The 6,611-nt window shown below is 45.6% G+C and overlaps 1 protein-coding gene across 6 annotated transcripts in view; it reads left to right on the plus strand.

The window, feature by feature from the left end:
• The window catches only part of Ldlrad4 (low density lipoprotein receptor class A domain containing 4), a 313,809-nt gene that overhangs the window by 275,896 nt on the left and 31,302 nt on the right, over nt 1-6,611 (plus strand). The window contains exon 1 of one of the 6 annotated variants that reach the window (XM_013349503.2): nt 5,919-6,112. The exons of the other annotated variants lie outside the window; for them this stretch is intronic. The gene's annotated coding sequence lies outside the window, so the exon portion shown is untranslated. Of the gene's footprint in view, nt 1-5,918; nt 6,113-6,611 lie in introns of those variants that run through there. 6 annotated transcript variants of the gene reach the window in all.

Consider the following 6,611-nt stretch of genomic DNA (forward strand, 5'->3'; position numbering starts at 1 on the left):
GCAGTAGGATCAGAAACCCATTGCCATTGTTCTTGAGTTCTCAGTAGTCCTCATTGTCCGCTATGTTCAGAGAGTCTGGTTTTATCCCATACTTTTTCAGACCCAGGCCAGCTGGTCTTGGTGAGTTCCCAATAGAACATCCCCAACGTCTCAGTATGTGGGTGCACCCCTTGCTGTCCTGAGTTCCTTGCTCATGCTCTCTCTCCTTCTGCTCCTGATTTGGACCTTGAGATTTCTGTAGTCATGGACATTTTTGATGATAGAGTGTGTGAGCTGTCAGTTCCAACCCTGTCCCTGAACCTGTTCTCTTGTTTAGGTAATGATTTGGCTGGGCTGTTTTATTCAGCTCTACCTTGGCCTCACACCTCTCGCATTGCTCTCCTGAGGACGTAGCCTTGAGCAAGACAGTCCCGAGAGACCACAGTAATCTTCGCAAGACTGTCTGCCATATTTCTTTACCCCGTATTCCTGTTGTACTGTCTGCCTTGGTTGGTGGTGTTCCCAGTTGATGATTTCCACTAATTGTTAGCTGATTGCTTTGTTTTTCACTCTGCATGGGCATTAATTGTCCCAGGCTGCTTCGGTTAAACTCAGGCCCCTTTTGCAGAGATATTCTTGTGCTAGCCTTTGAGCTGTGGTCTGACCTCTGAAGAACCACATTCTTGTTTTCATCCTGTGTACAATTTGCCAGGCACAGAGCAGTGCAGTTCTCACGGGAGCAAAAGATACTTTTCAGTCATTTACTACTAACGTCTCTAGTTTTTAAATCATCTTCATGCTTGGGTTGCCTCTTAGTCTCTTCTAAATAATTGTCTCTTAGAGAGGCAGTTCAGCCCTCTCTCGTGGTCAGACTCTACTCTAGACAAGATCTTTTTAGTTGCTGCTCCAGAGGTACGGGGGGATTATTGGATCATTCCTCTCAGAGTAAATCCCGCCCTGTGCCCTGCTTCCTGAAGTGGTTTAGTAACAGATGGTGGAGCCAGAGTCATTGCCACTCACAGGCTGTGTGACTTCAGCCAAGCTACTTTACCTTTCTGTGCCTTAGTTTGCAATACTTAAATAAGATGATAATATCTGGTACTAATTCAGTAGTAGTTGTAAGCGTTAAATGGGGTAGTGACATGATCTCAGATAGTTCTGAGATGGTAGTTGACCCTTTATGAGTACTGTCTTGGTGTTAGCCATGACTGATATTATTTGGCTTACATGTCCCTCTTTCGTGCGTTCACACGACATGTCTGTTGAACATACCACCCCACAGTGCCTATGGTTGCCTGCACAAGCCCAAGCCAGACAAAATTCCTGCATGAGTGGACAGGAGCCCCTGAAACCCCACTCTTGGTAGAGGGGGTATTGGTAGTTGATGGTTGCTCACAGAAGGAAAAGTCACTCTCCTTTGGGGGTGTGGCTACTGGTAGGTGGCCTTGTGATGGGATGAAGCTCTCCAGGATGCAAATCTGGACTATCATAAACATGGAATAATTGATTCCTCTTTGGAAAAAAGCATTGCGGTGGTTGCGCACATGCTATGTAAGGCAAACTCTAAAAGTTGTTAGCACGTGGAGTTCCCTTCATGGTAAGAGGTTATCTTAAAGCATTTTAATCTTTTAATCTGTCTCGTTGCCCCACTGGCTTCATAGTCACACTGTTTACCTTTGTTAACATTGTCCCAGCAATGAGCTGTTTGAACACAGATAGCAGTCTTTAGATTTAGATTTCTATAGAAAGACACCTCTGTATTGCATTTTTTTGAGCACCAAGGATACATTAGTAAATTTCTCCATGCTACAGGCTAATACAAATATCAAACTATTGCTGTGTTTTGAGTCTTTAGGGACATAGTAGTTATATTCCTTTAACGGCTTCACTTGAACTTTTGAACATAACAAATTCTCATACTATTTCAGTTTGTAAAGACTGAAATCCAAGGTATAACTTTTATGTGAAGAAAAAAAAATCTCAGAGCAAAATTTCACAGCACAATCAGAAACCTCAAAGAAGGGGAATGGATAATGGACAGAACCATTGGTTCTTAATGGGGTTGTAAGCTTTTGGAACACAAAATGGTCCTAAAAGTCTCGTGGAAATGGATTTCTGAGTTGATATATCCCTTAATGTCCAAAAATGGGTAATCAGGCTGAAAAAAAATCAAAACGAGTGCTTATCAGTCTGCTGGTTAGCTTCAGGACGCTGTCCATTTGTGGATGGGACGATGTTTGGTTTACTGCTCACCAAGCAAAATGATGTGTCCATGGGAGGTTTCAAATCCATAGTCCATCTCCTACCCACCTCTACCTGCTATTTAATTTTGGACTAAGTATTCACACTCTGAGTGAGTGTTGGATCCCTCATCAACCAATTGAGAACAAGAAAGTATAGTTCTCACAGTTGGTGTAAAGATAAAAAATACACAGAGCTCGGAAGTTTCTAGACTACAGCAGCAACACTTTATAGAATTTTATAAATGCTGGCTTTCTGTTGGCATGGATGCTGAAAGCGTGTTTGTGCCTCTTCAAATGCCCTTTAACTGTGAGAATTTCTGTTTGGAGTAGAGGAGAGAACAGCTATGGCAAAAAAGCCCATGGTGGAAAAAAAAATCAGAGGCTGGGCCAGACTACATGCTAAATGGGATTGTATAAACAAATATTCTTGCATAGCAGAGTACTCTTTACTCCCCTGGCCCAGCTCTGACCTCTATTAGGTTTTACTGCTTCAACTACTAACTCCCTGCCTCTTTTGGCCATCAGGGAAGCCCCAGGCTTCAAGTTCCCTTGGTTTGTCTTATATTAATCATGGCTGAAAGCCAATCCTCTGAGCAGGGTCAGTTCTTTAAGACCCAGTGACCTACAGCTGGAACCTGAGACAAGTTCAGTGCCTCAGCCATGTAATAACTAGTAAATACACCTCAGAAAGGTGTCTCTAGCTGTAGGATTATAGTCAAGGCCTGTGCGCTTCCTCCTGAGGGCTGCGAACACTTTGCAAATGTTTGTCAGCTGGATTGATTCACTGGAGACTTTTCCACAGGAAGCTCTGGGGCCGTTCTTAGTGCTGCTTTGTCATGTCCTCATGGCTACCAGCAACCCCTTGTGAAACGTCTATGTGAGGTGACTCCACCTGGTGTCATGCCCCAGGCCTCTGCCGTACGTAGGGAAGGCGCGCAGATCTTCGAGACTCATCTCTGAGTTTATTAGAAAGCTAATATGTCTTTGTAAAGCCTTCCAGAGCACTTAGTGATGTCGTTCCACGACACAGTGGAAGAGCACGTGACTCCATTTGTGTTGTATACAGTATCACACGTGTGTCCTTCTGTCCAGCACACTAGTCTTTCCCATGCCTTTCCACTTGGTGCCCTGCTCTTCTCTCCAGATCAAGACACATTGGTACTTATCCGTTAAGCAGGTCCGTCAAGTCTCATCAGCCTGGCTACCCAAGCCGGAGCTGAACAAGGGCACTACCACAGACGTGCTCGAGTGGATGGGGAAAGCTGCAGGCAGCTGAGGAATGTTGAGAGTGGGAGGAATAGTCTTCCCCAGGGAAGAGCTCGCCAGCTGGCCAGCCAAATGGTCAGCCTGAAATCATACATACAAGTAACACTATATGGCTCGAGCAAGTTGTATGTATCTATGCCGGAATAAATATGTATATACCTATACATATCGGTATGTAGCAAAAATGAATGGAAAAGGAGGCCATGAATTTGAAAGAAAGTGAGGAGGGGTAGATGGGAGGGTTTGGAGGGAAGAAAGAAATGAAGAATGATTAATTATAATCTCAAAAATAAAGTAATTAAAAAATTAAAAAACAAATTAAAAATACAGGCTAGTATTTACCTAATGTAGCCAGAATGAGATGTTTGTCACGGGCTAAACCCTCGCATTATGGTTTGTGTGATTTGACTTCTGCACTATCTTCCAGGAGCAACCTCCTTAGGTGTGTGTAAGGGAGCAAAAACAACAGACAAGGACCACACCTGTGGAACCAACCCAGACGATCCCTCAGCAGTGCTGGGGTGGGGCACTGGGCAGCATTAACCAGGCTACTGTGTGCTATGCACGCTGCAGACACAGCCTGTTTCAATAGACACTGTGCCCTGCAACCTACAGGGACTATCCCATGGGGATACAAGGCAGCATTTGTTGTGTGAGTGTGTGCACGTGTGCATGTATGGTTTCACAAGCTGTCAAATGAGCTTTCTTCTATAAGGTCAAAAGTTTTTAACTTCTTGTTTTCTTTGAGACAGGGTTTCTCTGTGTAACCTTGTGAAACTTGCTGTGTAGACCAGGCTGGCCTCTGACTCAGAGATCTGCCTGCCTTTGTCTCCTGAGTGCTGGGATTAAAGGCATGTGCTGCCACCACCACCATGCTTTGAACTTTGTTTTCAGACAGAATGATCAGAATTTAATTCAAATTGGTTTCTGTGACCAAAATGCCCAGTGATAAGAAAGTTCACTAAGCAACATAAATGTAAGGCCCTTAAGAGCAACTATGTTGATTCTTTTTTAGTTTGTTTTTGTTTTGTTTGAGACAGGGTCTCACTGTGGAGCCCTAGCTGGCCTGGAGCTTGCTATGCAGACTGGAGTAGCCTCAAACTCACAGATCCACCTGCCATGTGACCCTATGCCCAGAAGATTTTTAGATACGTGAAGTGTTCATAACATTCTAGAAAAGTAAACTTCGAAGTTGGTTATTCATGACTGCTTCAAAACACAAATGGGTCCAGTAGCAAAGAACAGAAGGGGGTTTCAGAGCCCATGAAATGGACTAAACCCCCGCTATTACAGGAGGTTATATTATTATTAGACGGGCAATCCTATTCCCTCTGTGGAGAGTGGGGTCACAGTCAGCTATCATGCTAACAGCCTTTGACCAGAAACTGCTGCCCCTGGTCTCCCAGGCGCTAGGAACGGTTGATAACTGAAGACCAGGGAAGCTGACTTGAACTGGGAACAGTTTGTAATTCTTCTTGCAGCCGGCTCTTCTAGAGTATTCCATGAGCTGAAGATTCTGTCAATCTACCTGGAACCCCAACCCCATAGTCACTCAGTCACTCATAACCCCGAGGAAAATCACCAAAGGAAGGAGCTACATTTTTAATTTAGAATTGACTGAAGAACAGCCATGGGGCCTAGATTTGACCAGTATGCTCAAATGTAAATTTCTGCGCTAAGCTTCTGCCTCTTTGAGCTAGGGAAAATGTCCCACAGATCTTCTTGGTATTTCTCTTGCTCCTTTTCTGCTTCCAGGAATTAGAACAGGAGAGTGCTGTCCTCAGTGCTTGGACCTGCTGTCATGCCCCAGGTGACACTCCCGGGCTCTCAGCAGGGACTGACGTCCATTGCCCTTATTTCTGACTCTGGTAGTAACCAACGGTTTAGTTTTGCTTTGACAACTCTTCCTACAGCCAGCACTGTTGTGGCGGCCCAGGCCCACATGTCATCCCTATTTACCCTAAATAAGGAGAAACAAAAGCTATTCTCGGCAGTGCCTGTGGTCGGGGTTATTTGCAGTGTGGCCGTGGTGGCACTCTGCCCTTTTCACTGTGGCTGCCAGGTGATTTTTTTTTTTTCCCTCTGAAAACTGTAACAGACATACAGCCTTCCATGAAGCCTCTCCACACGGCCTCGGGCCATCAGAATGCTTAAGGGAGGTTTTGATGAACATTTGAAAAACACCGTCTAGACCTCCAGAGAAAGTGGCTACTTGTACAAAAGGAACCCGGGACGTGTCCTCCTGGGAGAGGTCTCTGCTTTCCTGTTTGAATGGCCCCTTTGTATCACCTGGGGCTATTTTTCTGTAATTTCAGAACTGTTTGAACGAAAACTGCGCAGTAAGGTTGAGAGTTCTGGTTTGAAAGGATTCTCTCAATGCTGGGTTTGTGCCGCTACGCCAGGAGAGAGAGATGAGAGAGAATGTGAATGTGAGCGAGCGCTTCTCGTTGTGGTGAGGCGCTGCCAGCTGTCAGCGCTCGGAGAGCTGCTGTAAGCGGTCAGGGACTTTGCCCGGAGGAGGATCAAGAAAGAGAGAGTGTAGCCTGGCCTCCAGGGGGAGGGATGTGGTGGGTGCTGGCAGCTGGATACACAAGGCTGGCGGTCCTGCTGGCCGTGTTGTCACGGTAAGCACACGCTCTATTTCCTCAGCTCTGAAAAGCTTCCAGCAAAGAGGAAGGGGTAAAAAAAAAAAAAATATGTTGAGATTTTCAGATCCCCTCTCTCTGCTGAGTCCGATTTGCTGTTTGCCTGTTATCAAAAGATTATTGGATTGTCATAGGATAGGATGCACCGTCTAGCTGCATTCTCTTTGCCTTGCGTGTGTGACATGCTGGGGTTGTGACATGTCTGGATGCGAACTGTCTGGGTGTGAGGCCAAACGCAGAGAAAGGCAGACTAACCATTGATATATGTTGTCGTCAACAACACTGAGTGCTCTTGGGATTGGAGACCCGGCTTACACTCTGCGCCATTGCCAGCTTCCTGCCGCAGACCTCCTGATTTCTGTTGATGGCGGTTGATAATTGGTAGTCACAGTCTGTGGTCGGAGCCGCAGTGTTTGAGTCTAGCACCTGGGCTGGGCCCCTGCTGATAGAGTAGAAAGAGACATAAGAACCCCCCTCC

This window comes from Microtus ochrogaster, chromosome 18 (assembly GCF_000317375.1).
Source record: "Microtus ochrogaster isolate Prairie Vole_2 chromosome 18, MicOch1.0, whole genome shotgun sequence".
Classification (NCBI taxonomy): Eukaryota; Metazoa; Chordata; class Mammalia; order Rodentia; family Cricetidae; genus Microtus; species Microtus ochrogaster.